Source organism: Spermophilus citellus (assembly GCF_964194105.1).
Source record: "Spermophilus citellus genome assembly, chromosome: 18".
Lineage (NCBI taxonomy): Eukaryota > Metazoa > Chordata > Mammalia > Rodentia > Sciuridae > Spermophilus > Spermophilus citellus.
In genome coordinates this window covers 16,148,075-16,162,287 of record NC_138200.1, presented here as the reverse complement: position 1 = coordinate 16,162,287, position 14,213 = coordinate 16,148,075, and the positions used below count along the sequence as shown (strand labels likewise).

The 14,213-nt window shown below is 39.0% G+C and overlaps 1 protein-coding gene and 1 long non-coding RNA gene across 7 annotated transcripts in view; one reads left to right on the top strand and one right to left on the bottom strand.

Annotated features, from left to right (window-relative positions):
• The first annotated feature begins 1,570 nt into the window (after positions 1–1,570).
• The window catches only part of LOC308637110 (uncharacterized protein), a 35,205-nt gene continuing 22,562 nt past the window's right edge, over positions 1,571–14,213 (top strand). Inside the window, exons 1-3 of one of the 6 annotated variants that reach the window (XM_081273255.1) lie at positions 1,571–2,116; positions 2,702–2,755; positions 10,648–10,772. The gene's annotated coding sequence lies outside the window, so the exon portion shown is untranslated. Of the gene's footprint in view, positions 2,117–2,698; positions 2,756–10,647; positions 10,773–14,213 lie in introns of all 6 variants that reach the window. The other 5 variants (XM_081273256.1, XM_081273257.1, XM_081273254.1 and 2 more) reach the window with 5 other exon arrangements.
• Positions 3,311–12,651, bottom strand: LOC308637141. The gene is made up of 3 exons (XR_014019564.1): positions 11,756–12,651; positions 4,627–4,759; positions 3,311–3,668 (listed from the first exon to the last, which is right to left on the bottom strand). It is a non-coding gene; the product is annotated as an uncharacterized lncRNA (long non-coding RNA).

Sequence of the window (14,213 nt, the reverse complement as noted above, 5' to 3'; positions counted from 1 at the left end):
ACATAAAAAAAAACAAAATAATGTGTCCACCTAAAACTAAAGATACATAAATAAATAAATATTTTTTAAAAAGAGAGAAGATAGGAGAAAAACATTTAAAGGCTGAACCCACGAAAAATTTCTATCAAATAATATACATTTCAGCAAGAAAGAGGAAGGAAGGAGGAAGGAAAATTCACAGAAAATTTAACAGCTCATAAATACAATAGTTTCTAGACTAAAAGTGCTTGCCTGGTATTCACATAAAAAACTTGAAAAACATCCATACCCAGACACAAAATTATGAAATTTCAGTACACTGGGAATATAATTTAACATTTCCAGGAGGGTTGGGAACACAAGATTACACACAAACAGGGAACAGATGACAAGTCTTTTTATAAATCAGCTACAAGATTATGAAGTAATACCTTTAAATTCTGATTTGTAGAATTCTCACTCCAGCAAAAACTACCAGTGCAATAAAGATATTTTCAGACAACTTTCAACTTAAAATATTTACATCAAAACCCTGCATTTTAGGAGAGCTGTTGTAGAGAGGCAGTCAGGAGTAATGAGAAATATGTCAAATTAGCAACAGTTAGGACACAGAAATCCAAATCAGGAAAAGGGACAAATGAAGCCTTAAAGCAATTCTACAATCCAGATAGGCTATGATAAGGACTGTGAAAGAGATTCTGCAAGAACAAAAAAGTTATGGGATAAGATTTGAGCTTTCAGAAAAATTATCGCTGAGTCTTACATATTTGTTGTAAGACCTGGAAAGGGACAGTAAGAGGAACACACACACACACACAACCCACCATATACATACAAGCCAATTAAATCCAGGTCAAGCGAAAAATTGTGAAAATATAATTGGCCCTGAGGCCAAAAAAATATGTACTCCGTTCATAAACATAAACTATTGCTTTAACCAAACACTGTAATATAGCTGTATTTCAAAGTGGGTCTGGCAAAGAGGAGAAAGTTCAAATTTCTTGTTTTAAATGAAGCCTGAAGTTTTCTCATCATTAAACATGACGTCTTTTATTTTAACCACCAAAATGACTTATCTTAACTAAGGAGTTAAGTTTTCTTATTATCTACTAGTGACTTAGGAACTTGTCGGATTCATCTAAGATTTCATATTTAAGGAAGAAACAGTAAAACACTTGTTTCTACAGAATCCTGCTTATTTCAACATTTTGGTATCCTAACACCTTGACAGTGATGACAGACCTTACTTCCTCCTTTCCAATTTTGCTTCAAATTATTTTATTTCTCTAACTGCCAGAGTCCTGAAGGTAACCTAACCAACATGGAGTTCATCAGAACACCACACCCAGCTTCTTATAGTTAACACAGTAATCCACAAGCACAGTCCCCCTGGAAAACAACCAGAAGTGCAGGCTATCAAAACCATCCCCAGGCATTCACAGATAAATATAGCCTCAGGCGTGCGTCAAACTAAGCCATAACCGCAGACTCTACATCTGCGTCAGAATTGTGCTTAACTGCGCAACATTCTCTGCGCAGTCATTGCAGTGCATCATTCAAACAATCATACGCAAGAACAGCCCCACGCACGGGGTGGGGGTGGGGGACAAAAAAAAAAGCAACGCAGTCCAGTCTTTATGCATTCGGTTTGGTACACTATTTAACACCCTGTCTCACTAAATAATCTTGGCACCCCACAACCCTGGGGTCGGCCTCACCACCAGGATTGAGGCAGAGAACCCTCAGTCCCTGGGGAAGCGCGGGAGGCGCGGGAAGGGCGAGCATTCGCTATTGCGCGTGTGCGGTCCACGTTGCACCAACATTCCCGGCAGCCTCTGCGGCACGGCCCTGGAGAACCTGTATGTGGAGCCTATGACTGAAGAATAGCCTTGGTCTATGACTTTTCTCGGCCTTGAACTACATTTCCCAGAGGCTTCGGGCCCCTATTATATTCTGCAGCATCAGTCACGAGTTGATCTTGCAGGTCTGAGTCAGCCTGCCTGCGTCTTCGGTCGTCAGCCGCCCTTTCGCTGCGCTGAGGAGGCTCTGAAAAGGCTTCGGTCTTGGACCTGAACTGAGACTCGCACGTTGCGGACCTCCGGAACCGCTATCCTGGAGTCCTCCACTGTTAACCATGGTGAGCCCCGCATCTCTGCGGCCGTGGATTTTCTGAGAGGAATGAGTGCGGGCAGGGGCAGGTCGAGTCTGTTGACTGGGAACGAGGAGGGGAGGGCTCTGGGCTTGGCTTGGCTTGTGTGGATGGAGCCTGTGGCCACTTTACGTTTCTATTGGTTTCTAACGGATTGGCGCGGGTTGGCGCAGGGTTGAGCTCCTGTGGCAGTAATTTGATGCAAGGGCCCTTTTGTGGCGCAGCTCATATCCAAATGCGAGATTGATTCCTATCCTTTGCTCTGAAATCAGCTGCAGAAAAAATTCCTAAGGGGAAAGTTGAAGGTGGAACCCCAGAATGAAGGTCCTCAACGAAATGTTGGGGCTTGGACTCAGGGCGGGCGGCTGGGGCACGTAGGGACAGTTCCATGGAAAAGGTTAAGGGCGGTTTTCAGCATGGCTAACCTCTGGAAAAGCAAACAGGCTAGTGTTCCTCTGCGCATGCGTGTGGGAGTCGTGACGGGATGGCGGCAGAGACTGGGTTCAAAAAAGGTCAGATAGCTCACGCATCCATTTTTTCCCCACCCGCTGGGCCTGCCATTTTCAAAAGAAGGCTGGTGAGGAGGAGAGGAGAATCATTGCTGCGTATCTGAAAATTAAATTCAAGGTGAGGTTTTGGTTACCTTTTGTTCCATTAAATCGCTTTTTGTTTTTCAGAACATGGAAACGTCTGGAATCCTTCTGAAATGTAATATATCCCTTAATCCTAAATTTTCCTTCCACAGTGAAATCAGACGTTGGAGGGGTAGATCCCGCTCTTTCTTGGAACCACCATGTCTTTCAGATTAATTGTGTACATATCCATTTTGCAAATCTTTCAGTTTTTCCTGTTAACTCTGTTATTAAGCATTCATATGTTATAGAAATACAACTCTAGAAAATAATATTAAACCATTATTTTAGACGGTGATTCATTAAAGAAGAAAACATACTCTTAAATATATTCTTAATTTTCTGCACAGGCTTGAATTAGAAAGCAATGTAGGGGGAAGATTTGATAAATTTTAACAGTGACAAAGACTTTGCTTTTGAGACTTTTTGATTTAAGAATTTGGTGGTTTGGGCAGAGGTCTGTTTAAACAAAGGTAGACATCCAACCTACTCTAGCAGCAATCCATAGTGAGGTGTTTTTTTTTTTTTTCTTTTTTCTTTTTCTTTTTTTCCACTACTACTAATCAGGCAGTACGAGTTTGTTTTAGAATACACTTATGTGTGGTATATGTAAGCAGCAGTATGGTATAATGGCTAAGAGTATGGATGGAATACTTTGGGTAACTCCTGGGCAAGAATGCTGGCTAGATAGGTGAGCTTGAGGGGTAGTTTATTCAACCTCTCTTTGCCATAGTTTCTTAACTGTGAAAATGCTAATAATAATAATTGCACCTACCTCATAGAATTATGAGGGTTAGATGAGTTAATAGTGGAAAGTCCTTCAGACTATGTCCAATACATTCTGAATCCTCAGAAAACACTACCTGTTATTCTGATGTAATGATTCTGGGTCTTTCACCCTCAGCTTTCTGTACATCAAGGAAAAAAAACAATGTGAAATTATTTTTGTTGGCACTCGGGTAAGAAAATGAAGCAAATGTTGAAGTCATGTAGAAGAGCATTTTTTAAAATTTATGTTTCTAGAAAACAACAACCCCTTGAAATTGTACACAGATTGTTGAATATATCTGTTGTGTGTGTGTGTGTGTGTGTATATGTATATATTTATGTGTAAAATTTGTTCTTAATATGGAAAATGTTAAGTTAATCAAAGTGTTATACAATAGTATGCAGCTAATAAAAATTTTTAAAGATACAGTCATAGGAAATGATTTGTATATAATGTTAAACCATATTAATAATATGAACTGTTTCTCAGGAAATTGTTAAATTACATGAGTCACATTATTCATATTGTAATTTGAAGGATTTTTTTCAAGAATTATAACTAAGCTGGTTGTTTAATGGAGAAAAGATAAAGTAAAGCCATTTTTATTGATTTGGTACCAAACACATTAATGTTTCATTTGCATACATTCACTTAACTGTGACTGAAATTTTTGCCTACCTAAATTTTGAACATTCACAGATAATATTGATACGAGAAGTGTCTCATTACATTAATGTGATATAGCAAAAATGTTCAAGAACAGTGAGATGCTTATTTCAGTTCCTTGATTTCCTGGTTATTTGCACCCATATTGTGGACCTGTTTACTCTAGTTGTCTTAATGAGCAAAAAGCATGTAGAAAGAATCACATTAATTAATTCAAAGGAGACAGAGGACTGCAAGTTAGTTGTAGGTTTTATTTTACCTCTGTGCATATGAAAAGGAAACACCAATAATCCTAATTTGATTTGAAAAGCCTTCCAAATATCTAAAACCTTTTTAGATGTTAGAGATGTCAATGCCAACAGCCTTTCAAAATTACTTCATGTTTTTGAGATTTCCAATTATTCTCACAAGTTAAGTGTGGTGGCACACACCTGTAATTCCAGTGACTTGGCTGAGGCAGGAGGATCACAAGTTCAAGGCCAGCCTGGACAGCTTATGAGACCCTGTCTCAAAATAAAAGGACTGCAGATGTAGCTCAGTGGTAAAGCACTCCAGGTTCAGTCCCTAGGATAAAAGAAAAAAACAAATACTCTCAGATTTTAGCAATATAATCTCTGAAATCCAAGTATCTTACAAAAACTCTCTAATAAAAACAACTCAAAAGGGATTGGGGTTGTGGCTTAGAGATATAGAGCACTCACCTAGCATAATAAAGATAATTGTGTCCACTTTTGACTAAAAAATAAGTTTTTTTTAAGAGAATTTTAATATTTATTTTTTAGTTTTCGGTGGACACAACATCTTTGTATGTGGTGCTGAGGATCGAACCCGGGCCGCACGCATGCCAGGCGAGCACACTACCACTTGAGCCACATCCCCAGCCCAATAAGTATTTTTTTAAAAAGACAATTGAAATAACAGAGTTTTAATAATAGAAATAAAAAGAATAAGGAGCTGGGGTTGTGGCTCAGTGGCAGAGCACTTGCGTTGCACATGTGAGGCCCTGGGTTCGATCCTCAGCACCACATAAAAATAAACAAAATAAAGATATCAAAAAAAATTTAAAAAAGAATAAGATAGTAATAGCTATAATTATTCACATACCCTGTTTCAGACAGGGTAATAAGATTAAGCCTTTATGTTGGGCACTGTGGTACCCCTGGACAAGGAGACTGAGACAGAAGGATTGCAAGCCTTCATTAACTCCTTCTGTGCCATTTTATCACATCAGAATTTTTTTTTTTCCATGATGCTTGTCTTGCTATGTTGCCCAGGCTGGCCTTGAACTCCTAACCTCAAGCAGTCCTCCTGCCTTAGCCTCCTAAGTAGCTGAAACTACAAGAACTTACCACCATGTTGGGATCACGTCAGAATTTTTTTTTTTTCCTGGTACCAGGAATTGAACTCAGGGATACTCAACCACTGAGCCACATCCCCAGCCCTGTTTTGTATTTTACTTAGAGACAGGGTCTCACTAAGTTGCTTAGCGCCTTGCTTTTGCTGAGGCTGGCTCTGAACTCACAATCCTTCTGTCTTAGCCTCTAAGTTATCTTTTTTCCTGAGAGTACTACATTCTCAGGTTGGGTTTGTGGCTCAGAGGTATAGCACTTGCCTAGCACATTCGAGGGTTTGATCCTCAGCACCACATAAAAAAAATAAAATAAAACTATTGTATCCAACTAAAAAATAAATATAAAAAAGAACTATATTTTCCAAACTTAGCTCTAAAATTCATATATTAGTATTATTAGTCATGATTGTAAATATAGAAAACCTCAAGTACCAAAAGAACTCTTAGGATTAATAAGTGGGTTTAGCAGGAGCACAGGATACAAGCTCATATATAAAGGTTATTATTTTTCTATATACCAGTAATGAACATTTAAAAGTTAAAGTTTTTAAAATGTACCATTTTCAGCCGGGCACCATGGGCCGTGCTTATAATCCCAGCAGCTTGGGAGGCTGAGGCAGGAGAAATGTGAGTTCAAAGCCAGCCTCAGCAACTTAGTGAGGCCCTAAGCAACTCAGCAAGACCTTATCTTTACATAGAATTAAAAAAAAAAAAGGATGGGGCTGAGGTTGTGGCTCAGAGTGCTTGCCTAGAAAGTATGGGGCACTGGGTTAAATTCTCAGCACACATAAGAAAATAAGTAAAATAAAAGTCATCAAAAACTAAAAAAAATTTTTTTTTTTTTTTAAAGGGCTGGGGATGTGGCTCAGTTGTTAAGTGCCCTGTGTTCAATCCCTGGTACCAAAAAAAAAAAAAAAAAAAAAAGTACCATTTTTAATAACAATCCAAAAAGTGAAGTATTCAGAGATAAATCTAACAAAATTAGAAAACTACAAACACTGATGAAAGAAATAAATGTACTCATGTATTCATACATAGATTTTTGTACATGAATTAGAAAATTAATACTAATACAATATCTATTTGATCTATACATTCAGGTCAGTCCCATCCAAAATGACAGCTTTTTCATAGATATCAACAAGCTGATTCTAAAATTTTATGGAAAGGAAAAAGAACCAAAATAGCTAATATAATTCTAAAAGGATTCTGGGGGCTTCACTTTACACTATTTCAAGACAATATAAAGCCACGATAATCAAGTGCTGTAGTTTTGATCTGGTTTGTCCCTCAAGGGCCCCTGTGTTAAAGGCTTGGTCAAAGCTTGTCACTATTGGGAAACAGTGGAAACTTAAAAGGTGGGGCCTAATGGGAGGTTTTATGTCATTGGGACTGTGTCCTCAAAGGGGACTGCTGAATCCCCAAACCCTTCCTCCTCCTCTCTTTTTGTATCCTCCTCATGAGGGAGCAGCTTTGCTCTACCACATGCCCCAACATAATATGCCTCACCAGAGGCCCCCAAACAATGAGCCCAACTGACCATGGACTGAAACCTCCCAAACTTGGAGCCAAAATAAGCATTTTATAAGTCAATTATCTCAGGTATTTGTTATCATAACAGAAAGCTAAAACATCAACGCAGTGTAGTACAGGTGAGAGAATAATTCCAGATTAAAAGAATAGGCTGGAGCCAGGTGCAGTGGCACATGCCTGTCATCCCAGCAGCTGGGGAAGCTGAGCAGGAGGATGGTAAATTCTAAGCCAGCCTCAGCTCAGCAAAAGCAAGGTACTAAGCAACTGAGTGAGACCCTGTCTCTAAATAAAATACAAAAATAAAGCTGGGGATGTGGCTCAGTGTTTGGGTACCCCTGAGTTCAATCCCCAATCCCAGGTACCAAAAAAAAAAAAGGTCTGGAGAACCCAGAAATAGACTCACATGTAATTTTTAACACTGATAGAAAGGTAATTCAGTGGGAAAAGGACAGTCTTTTCAACAAACAGTGCTACAATAATCGAACATCCATATGCAAAAAGAAAAAAAAAATCTTGGCATACTCTTCACCCTTTATCAAAATAATAATAGCAACAATAATAATCTCAAAATGGATTATAGACTTTAATGTAAAACATAAAACTGAAACTTCTAGAAGACAGAAAAAATTATGTATAAATTTTATTTGGCATTGTCAGGTATTTTGTACAATATCCATTAGTTTAGATTTATCTAATCTTTCTCATGCCTAGATGCCCTGCCTGTAACAATTATTACTGGGATAAATTCATCTGAAAGGAACTTTTGTTTGTTCCTTCTCCCCCAATTCTTGCTTTATTCAATCATTTACATTTGTATGGATTCATAAATATTTCCTTATTATATATAATCCAATACTATTTTGTATATAATCCAATAACTACGGCTATTTATTTTGTTGGTCAAGTTGTCCCGGCTGTGGCCATTGAGAGTTTTTTATATTAACTTCAATATCCTTTTGACATAAGGATGCAAAACATATCTTTAAAAAAGAATTTAAAAGGTATGATAATTAAAAGGAAAAATTTACTAGAGGGTCTCAACAGAAGATTTAAATTTGTAGAGGAAAAAAACCAATAAACTTGAGAATGGACCAATACAGCCTACACTCAAGCCTATAAAAAAAAAAAAAAAAACTCTTAAGAAGTCTCAGAGAAATGTATATGTGGAATGCTATTGTGTGTGTGTGTGTGTGTGTGTGTACATATATATATATATATATATATATATATATATATATATATATATATAAAATGACCATACCATAAAGAGAGGAGAGAGAAAAAAGGCTGAAAAAAAAAATGAATAATGGCTAAAAACATAATTTTGATGAGAAACTCATCACCTGTCAGAGAAGCAGTGAAATTAAACCTGTCCTCCTTTTTGAGTCAGGATCTTGCTGCATTGCCCAGACTGCCTCTGGCTCCAGAGTAGCTCAGATTATACGTGTTATCCCCTCACCTGGCTAAGGAAGGCAGTGGGATGACCTATTAAAAGTGCTAAAGAGAAAACTCAATAAGGAGTTTTTAAAGGAAAACCATCTTTCAAAACTTTTTGGAGATGGACAAAGGCTGAGTGAATTACTAGCAGAACTGCCTAACAAGAAATTCTAAAGGAAGTTCTTCAGACTTAAAGGAAGTTAAAACAAGTCAGTGCGATAGGATGAAAAAAATACCTTACCTCAAGGAATGTCTACTCTTGGAACATGTGAATGTTTATCTTAAGTGATAAACAGGTTGTGGAAAGAAAAAGACACAGGAAGGTAGTAAGAACAAAAGAAAAAGGCAACCAGATGATACTAGAAGCAGAGGAGAACTGAAGTTGTGATGTGAGACCATTAGCCAAGGAATGAGATGGTATCTAGAAGCCAAGAAAGGTGGTGAAACAATATCACCTGGTGAGACCAGGTGAAACAATATCACCTGGTGAGACCCATCTGTTATTTTAATTTGTTATTACTAGCAATAGGAAATCAGTACAAAGTAATTACAGGAACACAGACAAGATATGCCTGTAAAGGTAATTATGTCGAAAATATGAAAAATACTTTTTACTCTTTTCCTTCAACTGAGGTTGTTTTTATCTGGGGTCGAGGGAGCAGGTACTGGGATTGAACTCAGGGGCACTCAACCACTTAGCCACATCCCCAGCCCTATTTTGTAATTTTTTTTTTTTTTTTTGAGACAGGGTCTCACTGAGTTTCTTAGTGCCTCCCTTTTGCTGAGGCTGGCTTTGAATTCCTGCCTCAGCCTCCCCAGGCACTGGATTATGGGTGTGCACCACAGTGTCCGGCTTCAACTGAGTTTTTAAAAGTATATTGCACCAAACAATTACAAAATTATATTTTGGTGCTTATAACACAAAGATATAATAACACGAACACTAGCACAAAGAGCAAAATAAAGTGGAAACAAATGATTGAAGCAAAAGTGACACAAAGAGTAGAAGAAAACCAATTAAAGCAAAACTTAAGTTTCTTGAATAATCAACAGAATGGACAAACGTTTAGCTCAACATAACTTCCTAAAAATGTTGAGGATTTTTGTGTCTATATTTACAAGGAATATTAGGATATTAGCTAGACTGACCAAGAAAAACAAGCGAAGTACTAAAGACAGGAATAAAAAGGGAACATTTCTCATCTCTAAATATCTTATAAAATAAAAAGTATAGATTATAATGGTATATTATAAATGACTGCAACTAGGCACTGGGGTTATAGCTTAGTGGTAGAACATTTGCCTTGCATGTATGAGACACTGGGTTCCATCCTAAGCACCACATAAAAATAAATAAAATAAAGTATTTTGTCCATGTACAACTATTATAAAATAAAATACTTAAAAATAAGTATGCAAATCAGACAAGAAATAACAAAGAAATAAATGAGTGCAAATAGATTAGACAACTATTAGATGATACAAGTAAATTTCTAGAAGGATACAAATTACCAAAAAGAAGAAGAAATTATTAAAAAATACAAAATCTGAATGGACTTTTTTAAGAGATGGATTTTTAATTTAAAACTTTCTCGCTAAGTTAACTTCAGACTTATATAGCTGCACTGTGGAATCTTACCAAACATTTAAGAAATAATTCTCATCCTTCACAGACTTTTATACAAAATAGGGGAGTAAATACTTCCAAACCATCGTGAATCCATTATTACACAGCTACAAAAGCCTGATAAAGACAGTAGAAGAAAAGAATACCATAGACCAATATCCCTTGTGAATATAAGACAAACATCCTCCATATTTTTAGGAAGTTACATTGAGCGGCACAAAAAAAAAATGACCAATGGGATTTATCCCTGCAATATATTTTCTGTCAACAGAAAAAGCAAAACCACATTATCATCTCAGTAACTACCAAAAAAGTGGGTGTGTGCCACAGTGTCCGGCTTCAACTGAGTTTTATTTGTTGTTTCTTGTCTGATTTGCATCTTCTTTTTAAAAATATTTTATTTTATAAAAAGGTATTTGGCGTAAGGTTAACATTTATTCATGGGGGGAAAATCTCAGGTCTGAATAAAAGGGAATTTCCTTTAACATTATGCTTTACCTTTAGGTTCAGGAATAAGAATGTTTGCTCCTACCAAGTTTCTTCAGACTTTTGGGAAAAAAAAAAAATTAAATCATCCAGACTGTGAAGAAAGAACTGAAATTGTCTATATTATATGGACTCATAATCATGTATGTAGAAAATATTTAACTAATATAAGACATACTAGAAGTAGTCAAAAAGGTCACATACAAGATCTATATATAAATACTAATTGTATTTCTGTGTATTAGCAAGGAACAATGTAAAAATGAAATTAAAATAATTTTCATGTGCATATCTAAAGGAAAAAATTAAATGCAAGATATATAAACCAAACTACCGTAAAAAATTGCTAGAATTAAATGAAAGAGCTAAATAAATGTTGAGACATCCCCCATTCTCTATTGAAAGAGTGAATAACAATATCATTAAGATGGCAGTACTTGAATTCTTAGTGGCTTGGGAGGCTAAGGCAGGAGGATCGCAAGTTCAAAGTCAGTCGCAGCAAAAGCAAGGTACTAAACAACTAAGTGAGACCCTGTCTCTAAATAAAATACAAAATACAGGGGCTGGGGTTGTGGCTCAGCGGTAGAGCGCTTGCCTAGCATGCGCGAAGCCCTGGGTTCGATCCTGACACCACATAAAAATAAACAAACAAAATAAAGGTATTGTGTGCAACTAAAAAACTAAACATTAAAAAATAATAATAATACAAAATAGAGCTGGGGATGTGGTTCTGTGGTAGAATTCCCCGGTCAATCTCCAGGCCCTCACCATATGTGTGTGTGTGTGTGTGTGTGTGTGTGTGTATTTTTTTTTTTTTAAAGATGGCTATACTATCTAAAATGATTTCAGGATTAAGCGCCATCCCATCAAAATCCCAGGTTTTTTTTTTTTTTCCTTCAGTAAACAGTAAGTAAACTAACCCTAACCCTAAAATCATATAGTTATGCAAAAGACCGAGAGTAGGCAAAGCCGTTTTTTAAAAAAAGAGGAAGAGAGCTGCCTAGCATGCAAGGGGCCCTGAATTTGATTCCCAGCACCCCACGCACCCACCCATCCACACACCCACACACACACAGAACAAAAGAGGAGTCATACCTCGATTTCAAAGCTTAATAGACTTAAATACCTACGACGTTCCGGCCTACGGCAGCTCCCGCGGCGCACAGGGTCCCGCGGCAATTCGCGTGGCCATGGTTGCTGAAGTTAAGAAGGAGCTGCCCACGGAGTCCTCCTACCCAGCACATGTAGAAAATCTACCAGTTCAGGGTGACATAGATGCTATCTCTAAGGATCTCGGCATAGGGAATGTGGCTATGGGAGACACGCAGATTTAAAGGATTCTGCTACGTAGAATTCGATGTCGCGAGTCCGTGTCCTCACGTACCGCGGCGCACTGGTGGGTGCTCCGTCACTTCATGTGGGTAATGCAGAAAGCAGAAACAAGGTAAAGATGGCTTTGGATTTAGGAAAGGTGGACCAGATGGCAGAGGAATGGGTGGCTCTCCGTAATCTGGAGGTGGCTGGGATTCCCGGGATGACATCAATTCCGGTTTCAGGGATGACGTGAAGGCCCGTGTGACCCGTGAGCAGGCCCTCCAATGGGGAGCCGCTTCAGAGATGACCCTCTTCAAATTCCAACGTGGATTTCAGAGAACCAACGGAAGAGGAAAGCTCGCAGATACCGCGATACCCCTCAATCTAAGCGTCCAGTCCCAACTCCGCCATCCTCAGGGTAGCCAAGCCCAGAGAGGGAGGTGGTCAGGAGGAAAGGGGGCTATGAGGGGGTTAGAGTAGGATCACAGCCTGGTGGCCTGGACCGGCCACCCTGCAGTCACCATTCCCGCACCTGAGGTTGTTCTCCTTTCTTAAAAGGAAACATGGAGCTGGTGACGCCTGTGGGCTGTGAACATCTTGGCTTCGCTCTCTCTGGTGTCTGTTAGGTGCCCCTCCCCACCCCATTCTTACCGTCTCCCTCCTGGCCTTTCTCCCTGCGCCTTGTTTTCATTGATTTTATTTATATAATTATATTATATATATATATATATATATATATATATATATATATATATATATAATTAATACATTTCTTTAGTTGTAGATGGACCTAATGCCTTTATTTTGTTTATTAGGTTTTTTTTTTTTTTTTTTCTTACTGTGGTGCTGGGGATCGAACCCAGTGCTTCACGCGTGCTAGCCAAGTGCTCTACCACTGAGCCCCAGCCCGCCTGGTTTTCCTCCCAGCACACGGGGATCTGTAGGAGGACGGCCGCGCCATGTTGGAGTGTCCACCAAGCGGCCGGTTCACAGTTTTCCTTCGCTTCCTCTTTTTACTTTAGACACACTGGCCAGACTCCGGGCACTCCCTTTGATTTGTCTCGGTGATACTCTTCCGACCTGCGCGCTGAGTTCCGTGTTGCCTCAGTAATTCTCTTCCGACTTGCGCGCTGAGTTCCGTGTTGCTATGGCTTCCGGAATAGAGCGGAAGTTGCTGGCAGATTGACCAGCATCCAAAACAAAAATTGGCACCTTGTTTTAAAACAAGGGGAAAAAAATTGCTGAACCCTGCAGATTCCTTCCTGTTCCTATTTAAAAGTCTCACCATCATCCTTCCCAGATGGACTGTCCAGTCCAAAGAGGCTCATCACAGCGGAAGCCCAAAGAGGAGTAGTGGGAAGGCTGGTGGGCACCGAGGTGATAGCGCTCTGTGTGTTCACGCAGTTTTGCTACCGCTCCTTCAAGACCATGGCAGAGTAGTCCTTCCTGGCCCTGGTGGAGCGGGCAGCCAACTAACACGTTTCCTCCAGATGGAGGCACTAAGCTGGGCTAGTGTCACAATGTGCTGAGGTGGCTTTTCCCCGCCTCCGCGTGGTGTTTCCCCTTCGGCCGTGTGTCCATCTGTCCCCTAGTAGAAATAACATGTTGAGAGGCTCTGCTTCCCACCGTCCTGTGAATTCAGAGTGAAAATGGGCCTAGAATCCAGTACTTCATTTGCATAGCTGTCAAAACCTGTAATAACTGTAGGTAATTATAAATGTCTAGGTTTGCTGTTGAGTCTTTGGGACAGTATTGTTCCATGTTCAATGTTTAGCACTCTCCTGGGGGTAAGGTGTTAGACAACAGCATTTGAGATTGAACATCGGCGTAAGAACAGAGGGAATATTTTTTAGCTTCTCCACTCTGGGGAGGAGAGAGGCCAGGAAGGCTGGGGCCCGAGGGCTGCCTGGCCTTCACTGTAGCGTTGTTAGGTGGTGGTTCCCAGATAGTTGTAGTCCTGGGTTACCTCAGCAATATACTGAACTCTCTCTCCTTCCTTCTGCCTGTTATTTTCTCTGCTTCTGAGATAGCATTTTTGTCACACTAATACTTAAACCCTAAATATGAAAAGGTAAAGAATAAAACAGATTCATTAAATATAAGAAAAGAATGGAATTCGGAACACTTAACACATTCAGCTATATGACAAAAAGAAAATGGATAAGGTATTTTGTGAATGATCTTTTAAATAAAGAAAACCTTACATAATGAAAAACAATACAGGGCTGGGGATGTGGCTTAAGCGGAAGCGCGCTCGCTTGGCATGCTCA